At 35.7% G+C, this 20,384-nt stretch overlaps 1 long non-coding RNA gene across 1 annotated transcript in view; it reads left to right on the forward strand.

Moving 5' to 3' along the window:
• Positions 1 to 20,384, forward strand: part of LOC119062926 (uncharacterized) — a 45,721-nt gene that overhangs the window by 19,294 nt on the left and 6,043 nt on the right. The window contains exons 2-3 of the long non-coding RNA XR_005085074.2: positions 2,050 to 2,143; positions 11,872 to 11,920. This is a non-coding gene — a long non-coding RNA (uncharacterized LOC119062926). The remainder of the gene's footprint in view (positions 1 to 2,049; positions 2,144 to 11,871; positions 11,921 to 20,384) is intronic.

A 20,384-nucleotide genomic window follows, 5' to 3' on the forward strand; every position in this document is an offset into this window, starting at 1 on the left:
AATATTTCTAACCCAGGCTTTTACTTATTTTCTTGTTTTAGAATTATTTATTTAAAAACAAGTAACAGAATAATAAAGAAATACATTCAATAGTACTAAAAGAAATCAATATAAAATATATTTCATTAAGGTATAATTAAAATACTCAAAATGGCACATATCTCTATTATTTCAAGCCAGTATAATACCTTTTTTGAAAACAAATTATTTTTTATTGTTTATTGTTTATTTTATTACAGTTGTCCCAATTCTTTTTTCTCTTTTGCCCCCTTCCACATTGCACCCTTCTCACCCGCGGTCCATCCCCTCTCTGTTGTCCATGTCCACAGGTCATTCCTACATGTTCAGTGACTAGTCCCTTCCCTCTCCTTCCATTCTTTCTTCTCTTCTTCCTTCCCTCCTCCTACAGCTATTGGTGTGTTCCATGTTTCCATGTCTTTTAATTAAGACTTTCATATTTTGTCAAGCATTTTTTGCTCAATTGTTTCTTAGATTGTGTGGAGACAATTTCATCTACTTCAAAGAGTTGTAAGTGTGAAAATATATAATATAAAAAAATGTCTCAGAAGAGTGGTTAGCCATACAATAAACCGACTATTTTTTCACCATTCTTCTTAAGTAATTTGACTATATTCTTTCTTTGCTTCTCATTGATATTCCCATCTTTATCCCTTTTATTTTCAGCCACCTATTACTTTAAAAAGAAAGAAATGAAAAATGCACCACGTCACTTCCTTCTCCCAATTGTTTTCATTTGTCATTTTAATGGTTTCTAAATAGAGATTCTGCACCGTCCCTCAAGATCAGAAACTGTCTCTTGGTGTAACTCCTGATTGACTAGAAGTCGCTTTTCTTACGGTCTACATTTATTTGAAGGAAGTCTAAACCTACCTCTTGTGTTAATAAATTGGCTCACTACACATAATTGTTGAGGTGATTGCTCTTCATCTCTCTTCTCGTCATGTAGTTTTCTTTATTGAATTAATGCGTGTAAAATGCTATACACTGCGCCATGCATAGAGTGATTTCTCAGTAAAGTTGGGTGCTGCTATTATTAAGATTTTATCTTTTTGAAAAAGGAATGGCAATTAAAATTGATGATGTTCCTGAAATATTTTACTATGCTAATATAGAGACTTATGTATTTTCTTCCTTCGCCAGGGAACATAATGGGAAGAAACAGTGCAAACTGAGATTTAAGGGCTTCTGTCTTTAGCATTGAAGAGAGATGCAAGGAAAAATTCCTATAGATTTTTAGGGATTGTAAAAGGGTGATTGTTCCTAAAGGCAAAGAGTGACTACATAAAATCAAGTCTTTTCTGATCCTGTGTGAGCCTTCTAGTATTTGGTAAATGTAATCTCACAATCTATCCTAAAAAAAAGTATTCTGAAATACAACAAAAAAGTTTTGAGGAAAATATCTTTCTATTTATGCATGTTTGAAAACCATAAGTATCTTATGTCATTATTAAAATAATATTTAAAGACTCAACATGGGAAAATGCTTGTTATAATTTTAAAAGAAAAAATGTGGGATAATAGACTGTATAGAGTATTAACTCAAATACTGGAATAGTTTCATAGAAAAAAGACTAAAAGGAAACTCACCAAAATATTTTCTATGGTTGGTTCAGAATGGTCTTTTTCTGTATATTTTCCTGTATTTTAATTTTCTGCAAATTGGCTTGAATGATCAAGGAAATAAAAAAAAATCAATAGCCTAGTATTATCTGCATGAATTAACTTACAAGTTGTTCAAATCAATTGAGATAGAGTATGTGAAAGCATGTTGTATACTATAAACCAAAGTAGTAAGGTAAATTATTGTTATTATCAATCACTGCATCTTTTGAACTCTCATATGGAGAGCTTTTTTTTCAGCCAACTTTATCTAATTTATTTCTGTCAATACACATGGGGTTCCAAAACACTTGGAAAAATCTCCCTGAAGATACTAAACTGTGTTATCAGTTTTGTTATTGTCTTGAACTATTACAGTAATGATAACAAAGCCTTTAAGCCTGTTTTATCTCATGTTCTTATACCCAGAAAGCAGAAGCACCCACCTCAAAAAAGAGAGGGAGAGAGAAAGAGAAGATTGTTGACCTTTAAAATACAGCTTTACAACAACTTTCTTGAAAAGGTGAGTTAGTTAAATCAAGGGCAGAGAAAATACCAAAATTTACACGAACAAATGTATGCTTATTAAGCAGCACATTAACTGCAAGTGATTTCATGTGTAGATTACTTATCATTTGAATGCAATTTTCTAAATTTTTTTAATATGAGTCTTTCCAAAAGTGCTCTGGTATTTAATAACATGTGCTATTATTAAGACAGTTGTTAAAGCACCCATATTTTGTTCAGTGCCTGACCCTTTCAAGATACTGCCTAAGACAATGCTACAGTAGTTACTTAAAATTGGAGGTGACTATTTCTGGATGTTCTGGCATCTTTCCTCTTCAAATGTGTATACCTACACCTAGCACAGTTCCTGGCAGATAGTAGGTGCTCAATAAATGTTGAAAAGAATGTATGTATTCATGAAAAGATAGATCTAGAGGCCAAAATACTTTAAGTTGAGGAGGGGGAAAGGAAGCAAACAATAGATATTGTGACCTTAGATGTTCTTTCTTAGTGAATAAGGATGGTTTCTAACTCTAAGGAAGAGGTGCTTTTTATTACCCAGGCTAAACTCCTCATACCCTTCCTTTCCCCTTCCTCTGTGAACTTTACTTGACTCAAGGAAGATCACTTCACTACACCTAAATCTCTCCCCCAACAAACAAACAAAAACAAAAAATCCCATCACCATCATCAACTAAAATTCTGATTCTACTTACTGACCATAAACATCCTATTTTCATCATTTCCTTTTGCATAAGTGGTGTACAATTACTACAGTATACTGATGGCTTTGCCACCATATGGTCCCCTTGTATTCATTTTTTCTGTTTTATTACTCTCAGCTACACCACCTGAAATCTCACCTATTTTTCAAGACTAAGCTTAAGAATCATCTCTCCCACCAAGCCTTCTCTGTCTCCTGTAACTGGAAGCTTCCCTGAGAAAGCCGGCATATCCTGTGCTGCTTCTATGACATGCAGCCTAGCCTGCCTTTTACTCTATGCAATACTATGGGTTTCATTTTCGTAACACAGCCCAGATTCAATAGATACTGCTTGAATGAGCATTGATAAACTGAATACCTTAAATGAGGATGGCAAAAAAGGTTAAAGGTTTTTTTTACAAAATAAACTTTTTCCTATAATCACTCCAATAAACAATTCATTTGAAATGCTATTTCTGTTCATATCTGACCACTAGAATGAATGAAGTTATCAGCAATTTAGCTAGCTTCCATCTTCAGCTCGCAGCATATTATTAGAAATGGTGATGGTGACATAACCTCAGTTCCTCCCTCTATTGTGGGAGGGTACTAATGCCTTAATATCATGTGAGTTACTAAAATCTTGATTTCTCTAATGAAACTTCAAAGGAATTGCAGGTCATGTCTGAAAGACTGATTTCTGAATCAATTCCAAACTATTACTTAAGACTACAGATGAGGATTTCTGGTTTGTTTTCAAATGGTTCTGATATGTCATATTTTGTCATGTTTTTCATATGGTACTGGTTTATCACTGTATTTATCAAATAGCATCCCCATTTTAACTGAGAATCCAAGAAGGATACAGAACTTGTAAAGATTAGGTACAATAAAAAAGTCATGAATGGTTCTTGGAATTTGGTAAAATGAAATGCTGCATCTAAGTGCAACATAAATGCAAATCTTAGCCATATAAAATCATTATCATAAAACAATCATGATTAAAAAACTCTAATTGAATCACTATTCTTTCCAAAAGATTGGAATTCTAAGGATACTTCTTAGAAGCTCTCAAATTTAATATGAGGCAGGAAATATTGCAATGAATATTCAAGAGTGAGAAATTAAAAAAAACAGTTGTGCCATTCTTTCATTATGCCTTTTAATCAATTCATTATTCATAACTATATAGTACTTAATGTGTGGTGAAGAATGTAGTCATAGAAGAATGTATCTGTCAGCATATTTGATTATAAAAAAGAATAAAAGTAAAAACAATAAGTGTACTCAGTAGGTTCTCATCTTTTACATTTGAAACTTTAGATATATACATTAATTTTTGGAAGAAATATAAAAAGCCAAATATTTAAAGTGAATATTTATACCATAACTAGATAAAACAATAAAGAAAATGTATATTTAAAATAATGTGTATTTATGACATAACTAGGCAAAAGCAACCCTTTTATTTATTTTTCCTTTTCTTGTAACTGTTCTTGTTTATTGAATTTATTGGGGTGACATTGGTTAATAAAATTATATAGGTTTCAGGTATACAATTCTATAAAACATCTGTATATTGTATTGTGTGTTTACCACCCCAAGTCAAGTCTCCTTCTTCAGATGTCAGAGCAGGAACCAATAAGCTTCACAAATGGTATTTCCAAAGGGAAGCTTTGGCAGACATCTAATCCTGCTGAAGCAAATTATTCTTCCTGTGATCAGCACCTGCACAGCAGCTTGCATGTCATGGTCTGGGCTAAGCCTCACAGTTAGCCAACCTGAGGGTTGATCCCACACATGAATGGGCCAATAGCAGTTGAGGCTCAGTTACAACACATAGCCCACACAAGGGACATTCCTAGGGTACCCAGCTCAGGTGGTGAGGAGACTATGCTTGTGGGTCCCATAGGACACCTAATATGTATAAGGCCACCCTACCAAGTCTGGAAGTCATAGCAGATCTATCTAATACATAGAAACAAACACAAAGAGGCAGCCAAACTGAGGAGACAAAAAAAACAGGTCCCAAATGAAAGAATAGGAGAACTCTCCAGATAAAAAGAGCTAAATGAAATGGAGGCAAGCAATTTACCAGATACAGAGTTCAAAGTAATAGTGTTAAGGATGCCCAAGGAACTTAGTGAGGATTACAACAGCATGGAAAAGGACATAGAAAATATAAAAATTACCAGTCATAAATGAATACAACATATGACATCAAGAATACAATGGAAGGAATAAATAGTAGGTTAGATGAAGCAGAGGACTGAATCACTGATTTGGAAGACAAGGTGGAAAAAAAACACCCAATTAGAACAGCACAAAGAAAAAGAGAATTTTAAAGAATGAAGATAGTTGTAAGAGACCTTCAGGACAACATGAAGTGTAACAACATCCACATCACAAGGGCACTAGAAGGAGAAGAGAGAGAGCAAGGGATTGAGAACCTATTTGAAGAAATAATGACTAAAAACTTTTCTAACCCAGTGAAGGAAAAAAAAACACACATGTCCAGGAAGCTCAGAGAGTCCCAAACAAGATGAAGCTAAAGAGCTACATACCAAAACAGATCATAGGTAAAAGCAACTCCAGTGGTTTAGTAAAGCCAGACATGTGATTTTTTTTGACTACCTGGACAATACCAACAGGAAAATGATGCCAAATATGCATATCATTTTGCAGCTGTACCTACAAGGACACAAATGATATTTTAATATTCAATCAGAAATATTACATATATAAAAGTTATGGAAATCTACCACTAAACTTTGCAATGAGTAAGATTTTAGTGGAGTCAGTGTTAGTATAAAATTTTAATATTCTAAAATAATATGCAGAGTTTGAAGGTACAAAGGATACCAAAGTGGAGAAAGAAAAGGATGCTTAAAGGATCTATTGAACTTGAGTCGTCACCCACAAGTTTAAGAAATGAAATGCCTAATTTTATATACTTCTGGATCATATTTAAAGATGCTTTAATTTAGCCAGTTATTCTGTTTTTCTGTCTTCTCATATGTTGACATTCCGAGCGCCATCTTGACTTTAGTAAGCTATTATATCAGGCGGCATTGAATAGGCTATACTTCAGTAATAAATCTTAGTAGCTTAAAACAAGACAAGTTTGTTTCTTGCTGCTATAACATGTCCATCATAAGTTGGCTAGGGATTCTGCTGTACATTATTCTCATTTAGGGACCCTAGCTGAAAAAGAGTCTCCACCTTTATTCTTTCATAATTACTGCAGAAAGGAAAAGTAAAATGTTAAATAGCAACACTATTAAAATGTCTTCCTAGAAGTGCTATTTGTCACTTCCGATCACATTACTTGACTAAAGCAAATCATATGGCCCTGCTAACTTCAAATGGGGTCAAGAACAGTAATCCCCTTACTTGCTCAGAAGGAGAAAAGCCAGGAAATTTAGTGTGCTAATGAGTTCCACACCCATCTGGAAAAGATTGGACATGGCAACTCCTCTAATTCATTGTTTGTTCAAGCCAAATTCCTTTTCTAGGTATAGAACTAGAAGGATGTTAATGAATAACTTTCTTCAAAGACTGAATGTAAGAGAATATTATATGGAACACTAGGGTAAACTGTTTTATTCTTCACTCACTTATTTATGGATTTATGGTCTTCCTTTTCACCAAGAAGCTGTAATTTGGTAGAAAACATAGGCCTGGGCTCCATGAAGGAATTGGAGGATGACACAGAATATCATTTCATTCAAGCAAATGGTCATAGGCCACATAATAAAGCAATAGGGACAGATAATATTAAGTGAAGGATCAGTGTTGAGTGGAGTAGGTTTAGAAAGTTTCATTGACAAAGATATACCATTAGATGAACAGGAAATATTAGGTTTAAACTGATAGAGTGTATTTCTAGTACAAAACATAGCAACTAAAAGTCCAGAAATGGGAATGAGCAAGGAAGAGGCAGAGATATTTCCTCGGCTGGAGTAAAGGGTAAGATTAGAGGTTGAAGTGGCACATTAGGGTCAGATGCCTATGAACTTGAACACCAGGCTAAAATGTTTGTATTCAACCTGATGGTCAACCATAAGAAACTATGGATTTAACCAAAGCAAGAATAAAAAGAATGTTTTAAGTTGTAAGAATTTTTAGGATAAACTTAAAGAAGAAATTCCTAAGAGGTTATGTTAGGCCACAAAAAATATCAGGAAAGCTGAAAATGGGGTTCCTCTTAGACCTCAAGGAGTTTCAATCTGGTTGGGGAGATAGACCATGTCTTTGAAGTAAAAGTAGTTTTTGGTTAAAAATTTAAAAAATATTTAATAAATAGTGTTGGGAAAATTGGACAGATACATGGGGAAAAAAGGAAACTATACTACCAACGTATACCATACAAAAGGATAAAATCCAAATGGAAAAACATTCAATTGCAAGTTGCAAAACCATAAAAATCCTAGAAGAACATAGGCAGTAAAATTTCAGATATCTCATGTAGCAATATTTTTGCTGATATATCTCCTAGGGCAAGTGAAACAAAAGAAAACATTTAAAAATGTGACTACATCAAATTAAAAACCATATGCAGAGCTAAAGAAACCATCAACAAAATGAAAAGGGGACCTAATATATGGGAGAACATGTTTGCCAATGATATATCAGACAAGGTTTTAATCTCCAAAATATATTGAGGACTCATATGACTCAACACCAGGAAAACAAAACAATCCAATTTAAAAAATGGGCAAAGGACCTGAATAGACACCTTTTCAAAGAGGACATACATATATGAAAAAGATGCTCAACATCACTAATCATCAGAGAGATACAAATTAAAACCAAAATGAGATATCACCTCACACCTGCCAGAATAGCTACCATTAATAAATCAACAAACAAGTGTTGGAGAGGATGTGGAGAAAAAGGAACCCTTATGTACTGTTGGTGGGAATTCAGATGGGTGTAGCCACTGTGGAAAACAGTATGGAGTTTCCTCAAAAATTAAAAACAGAACTACCTTTTGACCCAGCAATCCTACTTCTGGGAATATATCCTAAGAATACTGAAACACCAATTCAAAAGAATACTTGTACCACCACATTCATAGCAGCATTATTTACAATAGCCAAGATCTGTAAATGGCCCAAGTGGCCTTAAGTAGACGAGTGGATAAAAAAAATGATGGTACATTTACACAGTGGAATACCGCATAGCAATAAAAAGAAGGAACTCCTGCCTTTTGCTACAACATGGATGGAACTGGAGACTATTATGCTAAGTGAAATAAGCCAGTCAGTAAAAGACAAATACCATATAATTTCACCTACATGTGGAATCTAATGAACAAAATAAAATTATTAAAAATAAATAAATAAATAAATGAACAAAATAAACTAATAAACAAAACAGTAACAAACGGATGGCTACATGGAACAGACTGAGAGCTTTCAGAGGGGAGGAGGGAGAGGAACTAGAAGAAAGAAGGTGAAGGGAGTAGCCAAAGAATATATATGGGTTACCCATGGACATAGACAAGAGTGTGATGGAGGGAGGGAGGAGGAAGTGGGGACCTTGTGGAGGTGGTAAATTGGGGGAGGAGTGGGGACAATTGTAATAGTGTAAACAATAAAAAATGAAAAAAGTTTTCAAGTATAAATTTGGTCACTGATGAAAACTTTCCCCCAAGAAATAGTAATAAAAAATGAAACTCTAATTCAATCATTCAAAAAGGTTCATCTAGAGATAAGAGGTTGATTTATTTAGTTTGCAATGATAAAACACACACATATAAAATGTAAATATGTACCTGGCTGGTGTGGCTCAGTGGACTGAATGCCAGCCTGTGAACTAAAGAGTTGCTGGTTCAATTCCCAGTCAGGGCACATGCTTGGGTTGTAGGCCAGGTCCCCTTTTGGGGGTGGGTGAGAGGCAACCACACATTGATGTATCTCTTTCTCCTTTTCTTCCTCTCTCTCTAAAAATAAATACAAATCTAAAAATAGAATTAAATTAAAATAAAAATATATGTGTAAATTTGTATATCTGCTACCTAACAAAAGAGTATATTGTATTCTCAAATCACAAGTAAATAAAAATTCATTTTGTTCTATTAATTGAAACATGAACCATGGTTTTATGGGAAAAGCACGGTCTTTTAAAAAAAGATTTTATTTATTTATTTTTAGAGAGAGGAGAAGGGAGGGAGAAAGAGAGGAAGAGAAACATCAATGTATGGTTCTCTCTTACACACCCCCTACCAGGCACCTGGCCTACAAACCAGGTATGTTACCCTGACTGGGAATCAAACTAGCAACTCTTTGGCTTACAGGCCTGGGCTCAATCCACTGAGCTACACCAGCCAGGGCTAAATTTTTTATTTTTAAGTATATTTTATTGATTATGCTTTTGCAGTTATTCAGATTTTTTCCATTTGCCCCCCTCTATTCAGTATCATCCTTCCCTGCAGCAGTCCCCCCCTAGTTCATGTCCATGGGTCATGCTTATAAGTTCTTTGGTTTCTCCCCTTCCTATACTATTCTTAACTTCCCCCTGTCTATTTTGTTCCTACAAATGCTTATTGACCCCTGCACCATTTCCCTCTTTCTCCCCATTGTCCCCTCCCAGTTGATAATCCTCCAAATGATCCCCATATCTATGATTATGTTCCTGTTCTGCTTGTCTGGTTGTTTGCTTAGATTGTTTTTGTTTTCTTTTTAGTTCAGTTGTTGATAGTTGTGAGTTTGTTGTCATTTTACTGTTTATATTTTTTATCTTTTTCTTTTTTGCAAATAAGTCCCTTTAACCATTTCATATAATAAAAGCTTAGTAATGATGAATTCCTTTAATTTTACCTTGTCTGGAAAGCATTTTATTTGCCCCTCCATTCTACCTGATAGCTTTGCTGGATAGAGTAATCTTGGTTGTATGCCCTTGCTTTTCATGACTTGGAATACTTCTTTCCAGCCCCTCCTTGCCTGTAAAATTTCTTTTGAGAAATCAGCTGACAATCTTATGGGAACTCCTTTGTAGGTAACTGTCTGCTTTTCTCTTGCTACTTATAGGATGCTCTCTTTATCTTTAAACCTTGGCATTTTATTTTATTTTATTTTACTTTAAAAAAAATGTCTTTTTAAATTGTTGTTCAAGTAGTTTTCTAGATTCCCCCCCCCCACTCCTCCCTGATTCCCACCCTCAAACCCACCCTCTTTGGCTTTGTCCATGTGTTTTTTATACATGTTCCTTGATGGCCCTTCCTCTCTTTTTCTCTATTATCCTTCCTCCCCCCTCTCTGGTTTCTGTCAATTTTTTTCTTTATGTCAATGTCTCTGGTTACATTTTGCTTGTTTATTTGTTTGTTTGTTTGCTAATTATATTTTATACTTATAGGAGAGATCATATGGTATTTATCTTTCACTGCCTGGCTTATTTCACTCAGCATAATGCTTTCCAGTTCCATCCATGCTGTTGCAAAGGGTAGGAGCTCCTTCTTTCTTTCTGTTGCATAGAATTCCATTGTGTAAATGTACCATAGTTTTTTGATCCATTCATTTACTGATAGGCATTCAGGCTGCTTCCAGCACTTGGCTATTGTAAATTGGGCTGCTGTGAACATTGGTATGCATAGGTTTTTTGGATTGGTGTTTCAGGGTTCTTAGGATATACTCCTAACAGTAGAATTGCTAGGTCAAAAGGCATGTTCATTTTTAGTTTTCTTAGAAAATTCCATACTGTTTTCCATAGTGGTTGTACCAGTCTGGGACAGTCTGGTATTTCTAAAGTGTTCATGATCCTTGATTGGTTTTGTTCCAGTTAGCAGATGTTCTCTCTTCTCATCCCAAGAGCAGAACTTCTCAGCAATGACTACTCCCCAAAATTATTTGTGGTGAACAATGGGGTCATATTTTATGGATAAGGAAACTATACAAAATAAGTAGCGTTCAAGGAGTTAGTTGAGCTCTGGTGGGCGTGGCTCGGTTGGTTAAACATCGGTCTGCAATAGGAAAGGTCTCCAGTTCAATTCCTGATTGGGGCACATGCCTGGGTTGTGGGTTTGAAAAACAACCAATCAACGGTTCTCTGTAACATCAGTGTTTCTTTCCCTGTCCTTCTCCCTCCCTTCCCCTCTTTTAAAATAAATAAAATAAAATAAAAGTTGAAAACATAGCACTATTTAACTCATGGCATTTGGTTTATACACTGTGCTGATTTTGTTGTCCCCCAGTAGGTTAATTGCACCTTGTCTTATAGAAAAAAAGTTATGTGTATTAGTGTATCAGTCCTTCAATTGTATCCCAAGGACCATATTTAGCTAATATAAGTTCCATGGGGATTTAATCATTCTCAAAATTGTGTTCCTTGTACTTTCCTTATATTTGCTCTATACTTTGAGTATAGGAGATCTTAAAGAATGGTAATATATAAAATGAAAATGAAGAAATAAAATAGAAATCCATATTTAATACCCTTAAGGTAATAATCATGAAATTTTCATTTGAAAATGTTCTATGAATATGCTAGCAAGCCATTGGCTTAATGGAGTATTGAGGTCTGATATTTCCTCTGACTGAGTAGGTTAGCACAATGTGGAACTAATGTTCTTAGTCTAAGCAATTATGAAGAAATGAACAATGGTGATCATTCTCCTGAAGTATTTTACTTCAGTGGTTCCTTAAGAGATGGTCCAGAGTTTCTCTTTTATTGGAGCATCATTCACTACTTACATTTTATTGATCACAGATCTTGCAATGGCGTGTGTATGTGTAAAACTCACTTAAGGTGACAAAATAAATTTTTTGTGACTCAGTTGGGCCAGGTAAGTATTTCAGCATTAATGTGTGAGGGGCTTTGGGACAAATACATCTGACAAGCCACTGAGAAAAAAAGTGCTTTGTTATTTGAAGTGAGTACAGCTACGTCATACAAACAAATAAAAAACATACCCTAAAAAAATAAAGAAAGAGAAAGGGGGAAAACACCACAGCTTAAATTATAGATTTGTAAATGTTCTGCTGTTTTATAATTTTTTAGTTGAAACTACAGTTCTCTTTTTCTTCTTTCTATTTTTATAGCCCAGAAGATGGACATTTGGCAAGCCATAATAGACTGCTCCTTTCCCAGGTATGTCCTGCCTGTTTCCTTTATCTGTGAATAGGAAATGGCTTAAAGGCACCTGTGTGATGAAGGTCCCAGGGGCAGCTGCCTGACCAGTGAATGCCTGATTATGTGTTAACATGCTTTGTCAGATATTGGCAGAATCTGTTCTCTTCTTTTGCCTTTTCAGTGAGGGTACCATTGACAGCCTGGCTACCCATTTATAGAAATGTTGTCCATCAAACTGTGAGGAAGGACAATGGTGTTTTTCTGTGGCCAGTGACTGTGGGAAACTTTCCTTTGGCTATTCAGGCAATTTTTAGAGCTTGCTCTGAAGAGGAGAGACTGATGAGTGCAAAAAGTACAATTAAGCAAAGCCAGACTTCAATTGAAGGCTCTCGTGTAGTCTGCTGTTCTCATTTTTTTTAAAATTTAGAGGGGAAAAAACCCTATGGGTTTTCATGTTGCTGTGTGGCATTCAGCAGGGGGCTATTACAATCCTAAATTTTTTTTCTAGACCACCTAATTCTAAGTTAAAATTAAATGTAATGAGAGCCACTTGGAGTTCTGAATATTTTAAAGCATAATTCCCACAGAAGGGATTCGACCTAAACTGCAGTGAGCATCAGTTGGCTAATTATAGCTGCATTTTATATTACAGCAGGTGTCAGATGCAGTCATCTCAATAAAGTCCACATAATACTGTGGGAAATAACAAAGACTTTTCTTTGAATGTGGGTACTAATTTCTGCTAGGTGTCATATGAGCCTTGATACTTCTTATTGGCATTAACAAGAGCACTGTGGCACTCAGAAATGCTTTTTGCTTTGGATGAATTGATACTGTAAAGCACTTACCAGTCAGAGTTGGCAGATGTCAGTAGTTAATACTAATGTTGCAGAGGTCGGAATATAATGCAAAGAGTCTTATGTAAATACTCTTAGATGATGGGCTGGTTTTGAGAAGGCGCCTGAGCACTGCACCAACTCAGTTAATGAAAGTTAAATAGATAGCAGTGGGGTATCTGCATTTACTTTGGCTCCTGCTTTATTGCAACTCCTCTAGAAGTGAAAGGCAGATGGTAAAGCAGTAAACTAGGTGAACAAAATGCACTGGACTTGGGTAAGGGCTCGTTACGCTCACCATCCTTTCCTTGAACTTGTGTGGGTGATTCGAATTACTAAAGTGATAAGGCAAAAGCACGCCTGAAGATAAGGACTCTGGTTGGGTAACAGATAAAAAAATAAATTGAATTCACAAAGCATGTCTGCAGTTGAAATACATTTGGACAATGGGCTAGGCAAAAGGCATATCACTTGAAAATCATGACGGTTGTCCTGCACTGCTCCATTCTTCTCGGAGATACACAGTTTATCCAACCTATTGCTGTCACATTGGATCATAGCAAATGCAATCAAAACGAAGTACCTATTAAAGTCTTATTACAAATAGCAACTGAGATATGACAAATGTGAACTCTTTATACACATTCCTCTCTGGGATCAACACTGTTTATTTTACCAATTCAGAGTTAATAAAGCAAAGGTGGTATCCTTAATTATGATCCCCCAAATCAGTTTTGGGTTCTCATTTTGGCAGGGCACAGTTTATGCTATCTCATAACAAACCCTATACGGTGCCATCAGCGATTAGGCAGGACTTCAACGAGTTTGACATTTGTTCAACACTGGGTCAATCAATGTTCACTGTGGTAGGGGCTAAACAGGGGCCAGCAGAGAAATCTTAGACAGAAAGAGGGCAATGTCTGTCTTCATGTGCTGACCACTTTTCACAAAAGCAACTCCCCTCACAGCTCTTTTGAAGATTTTTGTTAATTTTCATTTAGATCAGATACGTCTATGAATTTTTAGAAAGTTTAGGACAAAATTGTAAAGTAGTGTACAAAGTCAGAAAAATCACCATAAAGGAGGACAGAGAATCTGCAAATGTCAATCGAGTCTTCAATAATGTTCAAGTGCTTATAATACCTAAAGCCTCAATTGTGGGTGTCTTATTTCTTATTTTTCTTACATAAATAAAATATTTCTCTATTATAGAAAATTTAAAAAACATATATAAGATACAAAAAATCCATAATTCTACTACCTAGCTCAGACATTATTAATATTTTGTTATATATAATTATGTTATATAAATTATGTTTATCTCCATTTTCTCCATTTATATACATATAAAATATATATGTACATTTTAAATCATGGGGAATATTATAATATACTTAGAATGTCTTTATTCTATTATATATTCTTCCACAACATAATTTTTACTGATTACACAATATTTAGTGCATAGATATGCCATATTTTATTTTTAAATTTACTGTTACTGTACCCTTAGCTTATTTCCACTTTTTTGCTGCTAAAACTATCATTTAATGAACAGTCTTGTACCTAGATGTTTTTCTCAGTTCATAATAATTTGCTTATTTTGGGTAGTGGAAATGCTGGATCTAAGAATACCTGCAATTTTTAATTAAAGCTACAGGTTTTAAGGCAATTTTCGTAGAGAAGAAAGATATCTTTAGTATGAAATTCTTCACTGTTTTCCACCTAGGTGTAAAATATTAATTGTAGAAAGATTTAAAAACAAAAGTCAGGAGTTTAGTTTCAAGTACTAAACTGTGAATAAAATAAGATCGTCTGCCTAGGAAATTGACAAGCTATTATCTGATTAGTCAGCAGGTGGCTTCTGTAGTTATGAGATTTCAGTAAAATGGATCTATGTACAGTGAACTATAAATATGCAGTGCCTGGCAGCACGGTGTGACTATCTAAAGTGCCAGGATCATTATTTAGACCTTTATGTGAAAAGGACTCTGGTATATATTTAAACATTATTATATGTAAAGAATTCTGGTGTACCTTGAAATATTGTGTACATATGCGTTGATTGGTCCCATGCCTTTAATATTGTGAAATTAAAAAAGAGCAAAAAGGGTCCTGACCAGTGTGGTCCAGTGGGTTTGGTGTCATCCTGCAAACCAAAATGTCACCAGTTCAACTCCTGGTCAGGACACGTGTCTGGGTTGTGAGCCAGGTCCCCAATCAGAAACCTGTGAGAGACAACTAATCTGTGCTTCTCTTGCACATTGACATGTCTCTCCCTCTCTTTCTCCCTCCCTTCTCCCTCTCTAAAAATGAATGAATGAGATCTTTTTAAAAAAAAGAGAGTAAAAAGGCCATTAGTTTTGGACTGCCTCTAATTTAAGCTATTCAGATTCAACTGGCCCACACTGTGGCTCAGAAATCTTTTTGTATGTCAATTCTAACCATGCTTTACGTAATAATTATGCCAAACCTTCTTCATTCTCCCCCAGGCTAATCCAAGAAAACTCATAGGAACTAGAGAAAGCCATTAATTTCTATGCTTTGCATTGATAGCAAAATAATGTATATTTTGATTTAATAGACTATTAGAGATATTAAGTGAGCTTGGAGATATTGTTGGGATTTAACTGCTTTCCAAGTAGAGTGCTATAACTATAATCACTGTACTTAAAGAATTTAATTAAAGATCTTGAAGATATTAATCCTACATCTAACCCTCACAGAGAGCTGAGATATTCGACTTTTGAATACTTTCAGTTAAGTGTTGATGTCCTATCTTAGCAATACATTTCAGAACTTAATATAGTCTCTTAAATCCCTGTAGTTATTTCATGTAGTAGACACATACTGACACTTATTTGGCACTCCTACAGCAGCCTGTCTGGGCTACCTGTCTACCTACTTTTGGAGAAAACACTTCTCTAACGCTAGACATTAGTGGGTGTTAACAGTTGGGTGTGATCATGGAAATAGTGACAACATGTCCTGAGATATGCTCCCTGAGAAGCAACATCAGAGGCCTAACACTGTGAAGGAATGTAGAATTCGCTAAACGAATCCAGCAATTACGAATAAACGAACAACAATAACAAACCCTGAAGGGGAAGACCAGTACCTGTTTTTCGTAATCTTCCTACCTACATGATGAATGATTCAGAGATGGGCAAAATACCCAAGCAGGGCCCAAGAAAGCCTCCCCGGCACGTTTTATAGTGGAGATGTTGGGTAAGATCTCTCTCCTCCAGGTCTGAGAAGATCTGAGGATGTGATTTTAGGGCTCCTGGCAGCCATGGCTCCTGCCAGACACAGAAACTGCCTGCAATTGCAGAGAACAAAGCTAACATGGAAAAGAGAAACAGAACAAGAGGCAGCGAGAGAGGACTGAGACAGAGAGAATGCTTGCAAGAAACAGCTGCCAGCAGACCGATCCATCTGATTCCACACGTCCCAAAGGCCAGCCTCGGCGCCTCTCTTCTTGTATGATGGCAATGGATAAGCTGCTTACATTCCTTTTTATTCTTTCACATTAACTGATTAGAATTGGTGTTCTGTTACTTTCAAACCTTAGAGTTCCGGCCAATAAACATACTCAATTGTTTCTTATTTGTGTACCCTCAGTAAAATCTCTAGAGTTTATAGTGAGAAATTAGAAGTGGGTTCTTTCTCCCAGAGCTCTTGGTAGGGAACCAAAGGAAAATATTGACAGGGTTCACATTTGAGAGTTCACACAGGACAATTCATAAGACTTCTAATTTTTGTTTTAGTGACTATGCAGTTCTTATTTTAATTTCAGCTTTCAGATTAAATAATTCTGTCATTCATTCTATACTTATTTACTGATGTTTTCCTATGTGCAAGGGACAGTAATAAGTACTGTGGACTGGTAAATAAAATAGCTCCCCTACCTTGAAGAGGCTTCCACCTTAATAGTAATCATGATAGCAAATACATATCTGGAAATTGTTCTAAGTGCTTAATATATTTAACCCTCACCACGACCCTATGAAATGGGAGTTATTATTGCCTGCATTTATGGATGCGGAGACTGAGCCACAAAGGTTTTGAATAGCTTGTCCATGTTCCACAGCCAGGTGATGGAGCTGGGGTTTGAACCCCACTGTGTGGCTCCTGAGCCGAGCTCTTAGCCACTACTTCTTACTGCCTCCTAGAAGTAAAGACTAAACTATTAAGAGAAGTCTTCATATAAGAAAGTTCAAGTTAAGCTCTTAATTAGTAAGTTTCAGAGTGGCAGATCTTCATTGTACCTGTATAAAATGAATCAATAAGTTATTCAACTATTTGTATATGCAGAAACCTAACATGGAGATAAATAACTTTATTTACATGTTTAGCAATTAAAGCTTCTCCTTATGAACACAAACTTCTTTAGTGTTTTCTAACATTTAACCAATTTTTCTGATTGCAATAGGATACATTTATTTTGAATATATAGAAAACATAGAAAATCTTGAAAGTCACTCATAATTTCCCCATCACTATGTACCCATTGATAATATTTATTATTTAGATCATAATATTGTCTTACAATACTTATTTTTCTTAGGTAGGACAGTAATAACAGTGAATCCTATTTCTCTGTTTCACCAAGTATGAGAATGCTGATTCTTTTTTTTCATGTTTGATTATTTTATTATTGTTCAATTACAGTTGTCTAAATTTTCCCCCTACCACTCACCCTCACCCCAAACCAATCCACCTCCCTCCCTTGCTTCCACCCTCTCCCTTAGTTTTATACATGTGTCCTTTATAATAGTTTGTGAAAACCCTTTCCTCCATGGTCCCCTCCCCGCTCCCCTCTGGCTATTGCTAGATTCTTCTTCATTTCAGTGTCTCTGGGTGTATTTTGGTTGCATTTCTTTTTTGTTGATTAGGTTCCAGTTAAAGGTGAGATTGTATGGTATTTGTCTTTCATATCCTCGCTTATTTCACTCAGCATAATGCTCTCCAGTTCCACGCATGCTGTCACAAAGGGTAGGAGCACCTTCTTTCTCTCTGCTGCATAGAATTCCATTGTGTATATGTACCACAATTTTTTGATTCATTCATTTACTCACAGGCACCTAGGTTGCTTCCAACTCTTGGCTATTGTAAATTGTGTTGCTATGAACATTGGGGTGCATAGGTTCTTTTGGATTGGTGCTTCAGGAATTTTAGGCTATAATCCCAGCAGTGGAATTGCTGTGTCAAAAAGCAGTTCCATTTTAGTTTTTTGAAGAAATTCCATGCTGTTTTCCACAGTGGCTGCACCAGTCTGCATTCCCACCAACAGTGCACTAGGGTTCCCTTTTCTCCACATCCTCTCCAACACTTGTTTGTTGATTTGTTTATGATGGCCATTCTGACCAGTGTGAAGTGGTATCTCACTGTGGTCTTAATTTGCATCTCTCCGATGGCTAGTGATGCTGAGCATCTTTTCATATGTGTCTGGGCCCTCTGTATGTCCTCCTTGGAGAAGTGTCTGTTTAAGTGTTTTGCCAATTTTTAAATTGGGTTTTGTGTCTTCTTGGAGTGGAGTTGTGTGTATGAGTTCTGTATATATTTTGGAGATCAAACCCTTGTCCGAGGTATGGGCAAATATGTTTTCTCATATAGTTGGTTTTATTTTCATTTTAATGCTGTTTTTTAGCTGTGCAGAAGCTTTTTAATTTGATGTAGTCCCATTTATTCTTTCCTTTATGTCCTTACTCTAGGGGACATATCAGTGAAGATGTTGCTGCATGGAATGTCTGAGATTTTCCTGCCAATGTTTTCCTCCAGGACTTTTATGGTATCACAACTTATATTTAAGTCTTTTATCCACCTTGAATTTATTTTTGTGTATGGTGTAAGTTGGTGAGTGAGATTTATTTTTTTGCATGTAGCTGTCCAGATCTCCCAACACCATTTGTTGAAGAGGCTATTTTTACTCCATTTTATTCTTCTTCCCCCTTTGTTGAATATTAATTGACCATAGAGACTTGGATTTATTTCTGGGCTCTCTGTTCTGTTCCGTTGGTCTATGTGCCAGTTCTTATGCCAGTACCAGGCTGTTTTGATTACAGTGGCCTTGTAATATAGTTTGATATCAGGTATTGTGATCCCTCTGACTTTGTTCCTCTTTCTCAAAATTGCTGTAGCTATTTGGGGTCATTTAAGGCTCCATATAAATTTCTGAAATGTTTGTTCTATATCTGTGAAATATGTCATTGGTACCTTAATAGGGATTGTGTTGAATCTATGAATTGCTTTGAGTAGTATGGACATTTTGATGATGTTAATTCTTCCAATCCGTGAACATGGTACATGCTCCCCTTTGTTTGTGTCTTCCTTAATTTCTTTCTTTAGTGTTGTGTAGTTTTCTGAGTACAGGTCTTTTACCTCCTTGAGCATGTTGGTTCTAATACATCTTATAAAATTTCAATTCCAATTTTGCTTTAAAAAGATGCTTTTCAGTATTGGGTTTTTTAGTATTTACATTGCAATTGGTTTATGTAATACCAATCTGCATTAACATAATTACTAAAAACTAAGAGAATGCACTAATGGTACATTTCACAGCTATTCCCATAAGCAGGGCAAATAGGCCACTCCTCATTTGAGAAGCACCAATCAAATTACTTTTCTTATTTTGAAGATTTCATTATTCAAATGTGAATATTATGGAGTCTTAATAGTCCTAACTAGTATAAACCAACTTCTCTTTAGCATATTAACTGGGGTTAGTTAATTTTTTGAAAAGGAAACCAGTATCTAGAAATGAGAAGAATGAGAATCAGTGGAAGTGTAATCCACTCATGAAGTGATCTGGGTTAAAATTCTGCCTCTACTATAGCCTGATTGTATTCAACTTCTCTGTATTTCAGTTTCCATATGTGAAGAGTAAGGGACACCCCTTACTGTCCTTGAAGTAAGCTGCCACAAGATAGGTGGCCATGTTGGAGAAGCTCACATGGGAAGGAACTGTGGACAGTCTCTGGCAGCTCAGGGTGACCTCAGTCCTGCAGCAGCAAGGAAATGAATTATGCAGATAACCTGGGGGAGGTTGGAAGCAGATGTTTCCCCAATGTAGCCTCTGAAGAGACCACAACACTGGCTGACACATAGAATTCAGCTTGGTGAGACCCAGTTAAGCAAGTCTTGAACTCCTGACCCACAGAAACCTTAGAATTATACATATGTGTCATTTTAAGCTCTAAATTATGGCAATTGTTATTCAGTGTAGAAAACAGAGTTATGAAAGTCAATTAAGGACTGAAAAACTGTTCCAGATTAAAGGAGACTAAAGTGATAGACGATTAAATGCTTTTCATGATTCTGAACAGGACTGTTCAGACAATTGGGAAAACTTTAATGGGGTCTGAGAATTTAGCAGCAGTGTATCAATGTTATTTTCCTGATTTTGATGCTTACTTTGCAGTTAGGTAGGAGGAGATTTGGTAATAAACATTAAAGCAGTCAAGAATGGAAAAAAAAGTAGTTAATGAAGGTGTTTTTTCTTCCCTTTGAAAGATTGATCATTTTTCTACCAAATTTAAGAAAGGAAGCATTGCTTTCTTTTACTGTTCTCCTAATGGTTAGGAAAGGGGATAAAGTAGAGGAAATTAAATTTGGTGATCAATTACTACCTGCCACAAGTGCGATAT

Source organism: Artibeus jamaicensis, unplaced genomic scaffold (assembly GCF_021234435.1).
Source record: "Artibeus jamaicensis isolate MK-2021 breed Jamaican fruit bat unplaced genomic scaffold, CSHL_Jam_final contig_760, whole genome shotgun sequence".
In the NCBI taxonomy this organism is placed as follows: Eukaryota; Metazoa; Chordata; class Mammalia; order Chiroptera; family Phyllostomidae; genus Artibeus; species Artibeus jamaicensis.